The sequence below is a fragment of the Electrophorus electricus genome, chromosome 1 (genome assembly GCF_041902795.1).
Source record: "Electrophorus electricus isolate QZ-2024a chromosome 1, ASM4190279v1, whole genome shotgun sequence".
Taxonomy (NCBI): domain Eukaryota; kingdom Metazoa; phylum Chordata; class Actinopteri; order Gymnotiformes; family Gymnotidae; genus Electrophorus; species Electrophorus electricus.
In genome coordinates, this window is record NC_137497.1 from 6,424,576 (window position 1) to 6,431,467 (window position 6,892).

The 6,892-nt window shown below is 37.1% G+C and overlaps 1 pseudogene; it reads right to left on the bottom strand.

Annotated features, from left to right (window-relative positions):
* Positions 1–5,471: 5,471 nt before the first annotated feature.
* LOC118241470 (chemerin-like receptor 1) lies at positions 5,472–6,496 on the bottom strand (annotated as a pseudogene).
* Between the last annotated feature and the right edge of the window lie 396 nt (positions 6,497–6,892).

Below are 6,892 nucleotides of genomic sequence, written 5' to 3' on the forward strand. Positions count from 1 at the left end.
CTTTTCCTTAATTTTGTTTCTTCTTTGGGTGCTGCTGGGATATGAGCATTTCATGGTTGCTCTCAAGAGTCCTGATTAGCTAGCTAGAATGTTCCGTTGTTGAACAATGAAAGAAAGAATACTTTTAGTCCTATTTAAAATTTCTCAGGCAACCACTTGCGGCCAGTGGGACTAGCAATTTCCACTGAAGGACAATATTAATGCTAAACATCCAGAGCTCAGGGCACAGTGGGCTCGGCACCCTCCTATGTCAACAGAGTATGGCAGAAAGAGCACCATCGCACATCTACAAGCAGTAGCCACTACAAGGTTACACAATCTCCAAGGCAACTTGTTGACAACACAGTGCAAAGGTGTGAACAAATCTGATGACACAAAGACACTCAGTGCTTCTGGGAATGGACTGTTATTCTGTCAAGGGTAGAGAACATGCAAAGAAAATTTGTTAAAAGTGTGTGGCGGGAGTTATGGAGCAGGTGCGAGTTTAAAACTAAATATTGAAGGAAACAAACAAAAAAATTGAAACAAACATAACATTAATAATCCACAAAGCTGTTATACCAGAATTGGGTTTTAAAACCAAGAAAAAACAGGATGTAACTACATATTGTCGTTAGAAGGCTATTTATTTGGAATATGTTTTTATATGTAGTCTTCTGTTTGTAAACTATCAGATTTGCCAAATAAAATGACCAGTGTTGATGTTAAAGGTGTATAATAAAAGTTTATAGTCACTATTTTCTTTTTTTTAATGGCAACTGTGTATATACATTGCTTTTTAATTACAATTTAGTGCACAACCAAAGCTCAAGTGTTGCAAACTCTATATGGCTTATAAAACACTGGAGTGGTTATAATTTGAGGAAATTACTGTTTACTGGAATTGGAACAATTTAGACATATTTTATACATTCTATCATTGTTTGCTCTTATAGGCTTTACTATTGTAATACGTGGCAGGCTAGAGTTTGAAAAAGGAACATGAAACTTATATAATGGAATAATGAATAAATAACATTAAAAACCAGTAAGAGCAGTATGAACAATTACTCCCCTAAAAGTTAACTAGTTTCATTAAATACCACGAAAAGCACAACTAGAGCACAATACCACCAGGTTACTATAAAATACCATCAAAAACCAACAGAATCAAATACATTACTGAACAAGAACTACTACCAACAATACATACCATTAGACAGTCATAGCAGACCAACAGGAATCCAGTCATATCCACGAAGAACATCTAATCCCTAAGGTCTCTAATGTTTTCTCTGCAGGCATGTAGTTTTCCAGTGGTTAGCCACTAAAAGTTGAGGAAAGTTTTTTTTTTTAAATCAACACACACTGGTTCTGACACAATCACACTGCCAGAATTATTTATTTCAGTTTTCAGCCATTCTTCCCAATTATTTCATTTTGCCACAGTCTTATTTTGATGTTAATAAGCAAACGGTACTAATAATATAACACATGGAATAGTTAGTATGCACTCGTGAATATTTAGCATATGTCCAAGTCTATCCATCTTGTTGTGACCCTTATCAGTTATGGGAAAGTTAAGATTTTGATTCATGTATAGTTCCTGTGACGTCGGAGGCTAGGCAGGACGCAGGAACAAGCCGAGTGTGACAAAGTGACATTTATTGACACGAACAAAAGACAATGTAGGACACTCGCAAGATTAATCACCGACAACATCCACTACTAAAAAACGCTTATATATACACTCATGACAACGACACAAAATGAGGAGCAGGTGTGAAACACGGGGAGGGCGTGGCCATATGAACAACACACACACACACACACACACACAGACGTCTGGGAGGAGGGGCCGTACCGTGACAGTTCCCCAGTAGTCAGTGGTGGCACATTGGCTAATTATTATGCACTGACTGGTACAGAACAGGTGTCTGAAATGGAGGTGTCCATCTTGATGATATTCATCAGTTGTTATGGGAAAGTTAAGAAAGCCAAATGTATACAATGTGTGACAAGAAATAAAAAATGTAAACATGTCAACCTCAATGTTTTTGTTTGCAAAACAACAACCGGCCATTTGTGATATATATTAATCCATAATTTGTAATATATCCATAGTAATATATACTTTGTCCTAGCCATTTTGTTCATATGTTAAGAATTTTGAGAGTTTTTTATAATTGGTATTTTAATTTTCAGGCCTGATTAATCTTTAACTTATAAAGAACATTTAGATATTTTATCTTTATCACAACAAGATACCACAGGCTGTGACAGAAAACTTTCAGCCCTATTAAAACACACTCTTGGACACAATGTCCCATAACCTTTTATTTAAACAACCTTGGCTGAATGTGAGCCTGCTAGATGCTAGTTAAATCACCTGATAGCAACATGACCAATATGTTATTTGTGTGTACAGATGGATGAAAGTTATTGTAGCTATTGCTGTTGTAGGCTATCTTGGCAGCTCATCTATACATTGCCACTTATTCCATGCATAGAATAGGTACATGCCAACATATTTTCTCTGTGACATTGTCAGTTGATGTCTGGCTGAATTAAGCTAATGGAAACCCCAGAAGGATCAACAGTGAGAGTTGCTGTCCCAGACCCACCCCTCCAATTTTACTTTATAATACACTTTACTGTTTACCATAGCGGCATCCTCAGTGACTATGGTAATAAACCTGACTGGCCATGTCAATACATGCCAAGTGTAAACTATGACGGCGGTAGTTGAATGGAAGCGAGAGGCGGGGTTGCAAAGAGATGCTCTTTATTATCCATCAGGTTCTTAACGATGGAAGCAGGAGTGTAATGACAGAGTGTGGCCAGTAATCAGCTGTCTGGTGAGTCAGCTCGGTGGAATTAACTGAGGGGTGTGACACCACAGTGGTCTCCATGGTGACTAAGGCTGTACCAAGACCTACTGGCCCTGTTAGTGTCACCAGTTCCACCACACCACCTCTCATACATAACAACATTTCCTCAAATCATTATTAAAACACACCAACAGTACGATGCATGCCTGACTTGGCTACAAATCCACTATTTCCTGTCTCCGTAGGCCTAATATGTGCTTACTATCCATGATCCCTTACCTCAGCTCTGCATATTCCTGCTTCTTCCTTTCCTCAGTTATGCATTTGTAAATAAACATGCACATCAACTCCAGCACATATAAACACTATATATATATATATATATATATATATATATATATATATATATATATATATATACAAAAATAAAGCACACCGTTTTCTCTTTTTTGACAGATCACATTAACAATCATGAATAAAGTTACACAGCAGTGATAACTTTAATATTTTAAATATTTTAAATCTAGTACCTCATTATTGGGCAGTGGTGTTGATTGGTTTGGTCCAGCTTTCCTGTAGTGAACTAGTCCAGCTGACATTGATCGACATTAATTTCGTTTTTATCACAGAATTTCTGTGGGGAACAAAATTTTTTTCCACATTTTTTTCACAGAATACAGCTGACAGAGCAGTTAGAACTAGAGCAACTGCTAGAAACAAATAAATGGAACTCTTTAAATATTCTGGGGTCAATGATTGTCTCATATGCCCATCTTTCATAGTTACACTGCTGAAATACTAGGTCTACAGGAGAACTTCTCCTGTAAGTTTATATAATCGCAATACCTCAATAACCTCAATTCCCCTATGCCCACCCAAGATCTGTTTTTAGATGTGAAATGCATAGTTTAATTATCATTCAGCCCTTTTGATTAACATAATGCAGTGCTATTCTTGCTTCACATGGGGTTAAGTGATAAATCAACCAATAATTATTCAAGAAGAAATACAATATATATGGCATCCTATGATAGTACCTCACTGAAAATCACTGAGCTCTTCAGTTTGACAGATCTATCAAGACTTCATGGCTATGTGCTTGATGTTATACACCTGTAGGCAATGACTGTGGATGAAACACCTGCTTAATTGTTCAGAAGAAAACTAAAGAGAACCAGAAATGTAACCTTCTGCTTTAGGGTCCAAGTTGTAATGGACCACATGATGCAAATTTAGTGTTTTTGTCACCTTTACATAACAGTGGCCAAGTGTTAAATGTGCAGAGATGCAGTGTGTTAAAGTGCAGAGATGCCTATAATAACCACTAAGTGTGAGGACATAGCATTGCCTCTCCAGTTCTGCATTTAAAAAATACACTATAAGTGAAGAGCTAATGAACTATATCCAGTATATACAGTGCCCATAATAAGTATACAGTGTACAGCATTACAGAATGTACAAAGACAAGCAGAGGTTTTTGCAAGTACCACCTTTAAGAAAGCAAGTAAAATCACTGAATTACAAATGCTTGCTACAAAAATAAAATGCAAAACCCAGCACATTCAATATGCATTCATTTATTGTTTATATACAAAAAGTTAAACTGTGAGATTTCCTATCTTGTTCATCTTTAATCTGAAAGATTTATGTGGATGAGAGAATTAGACATAGAATAGGGGGAAATGCATGTTTAACCAGCATCAGCCAATTTCACCATAAGACTAAGGACATGAAAAACAACCAGTTTTAAGACCCAGCAGCAATAGCTTCAGCTGAAGCAAACACAATAATAAACACAGTTTAAAACTTCAGAAAAATCACTGAGCATTTAAATTGAGTTTCATTTCGTGAATGCTTTTAGAAAAACTCATGCAATTACAGTTATTACAAAGACAATGTGTGCAAAAATAGGTACAAGTGGTTAACAAACTGTTTTGATCAATCAGAGACTCTTTGCTTACTTGCTCATATGGTTAATTTGGCCATTTAAAAAACAAGGAGACCATAACGGAGGTACATTGTCTTAAGTGACCAAGGAATACTGTCATGTTTCAACAGCAACGTTAATGTATGCTACAGGCAAGCAACAGAGTCTCTGATAGGTCATGGCAGCGATAAAGCAAAGGCAAAGTTTGCAGGAGACTGAAAGGCTAGAGAGAAAACCTTGATAATGTTTTAAGATTTCAGCCAGCTTTGTTCCCTGTAATCCATCATGGTGGCCTCCTGTGATAGCTAGTTATTGTGCAGAATTACTAAATGTGGCTTAATTCATCAAGTTACAAGCCTTAGGTAACAATGTGGACTTTTAACAATACCACCCTTTCCGTTTAAGTGTGATGCAGGACATTTCTTCTTTTGATGCAAATCTTCTCAACATGCTCAAAACTATGAAAGCACCAGTCAACATAAAGTACTGTGACTGTGATGTTCAAAATTTGCAGAAAAATATGAACTATACAAATGTTTTATGTCCCCTGAAATGCTTTTTAAGTAGATAAATGCAGTTGTTTTCCATATAAACCAAGACTACTCTAGACAAAGATAACATGAGTGAGCTCTGCAAGAGGCAAAATTGCATTAGCAAATACAAATATTTACACATTATTTTTTACCTAATTGTTTGATAATCTTCATGACAGACAAAAACATACACAAGACACGTTAAACGGTAGTTGAAAGTAGGCCTTCCCCTGAGTTGGTCATAAACGTCCCTCGGACTGTGCTCCGTCCCTCCTCCTTGATTGCAATCTCAATCTTTGACAGAATTGTGTAACAGTTCCTCTTAAAATCCTTCCCCATGAAAGCATAAAGAAATGGGTTCATAAAGCTGTTTGCAGTGAGTAGAGTGGTAGTAATTTTTTGTCCAGTGGGAACAAGACTGTGATATTTAGTGTCAAGTTCCATGAAAGCAACAGTGTGAAATGGAAACCAGCAGATAAAAAAGCAAACAATCAGCACGGCCATGATCCTAAACGGCTTTTTGGACTTTGCCATCTGGTTGGTCTTCAGCTTTTGGATGATGACAGCATAACAGGTGACGATGACCAGGAACGGGATCACAAATCCAAAAATGAATCGGCACACTACAATGGCAATATGGTCTTGATTTTTAACATCTGTGTATCTGTAGTAACATGTTTTTATTGAAGTCATGTGATCTTCCTTGATGTTCCGGTAAATGGCTGATGGTGTGCTAAGCAGTGCTGAGACAATCCAAGCCAGCATGACTATCACAGAGGCCTTTTTTACAGTGCGCTGGTTCTGCGCCCACACGGGAAACCTAACAACCACACAGCGGTCCACGCTGATGATGAAGAGGAGGAAGATGCTGCTGAACATGTTAACGAACATTATGAAGGACTGGAGCTTGCACAAGAACAGCCCAAAGACCCAGTCACCTTTAACCAAGTAGACAACATAAAATGGCAGGAAGGCACAGGACAGGAAGTCAGACATGGCCAGGCTGAGGTACCAGGTTGTGTTGATCGACTTCTTCATCCTGAATCCAGCGATCCAAATCACCAGACCATTTCCAGTGACACCCAGCACAAAATGATCACATTGGCTGTTGCTAAGATCACACACATCGCATCTCTGCATGATGGTGAAGACAATGTTGGGGTATCTGTTGTGTTGGGGTAGTCATAGTAATAATAGTCATTTTGTGTCACTTTGATAGAATTCATGATGTCTCTTGATTCTGTACAGCAAACAAAAACAGAAAATGTAGTTATTCTGATTTACAACAAAAACCTCTTTTAATGACTTCACTTCCTAGATGAGTTTTGATAATGAGCTGTAAACTGTAAAGATTAAGATAACAAAAAGAGAAAGACCTCTGTGAGGATTAATGCTAAATTAAATAGGATTAATGATACTCCTGAATAGTGAATGTTAATAGTGGCACCTATGTGTCCAGCATTCAGTATCTTAAACTTGTATTAAAAACTCCATGTAGTCCCTGCACTGAATTTTTGTGCTGTTAAAATAAAGCCTAAGAATAGTACTAGTCAAAATTATAGTTCTCAGAAGGACTCAGTTCTCTATAAGGATAAAACTAATATAAAATAAAAAATTATTAA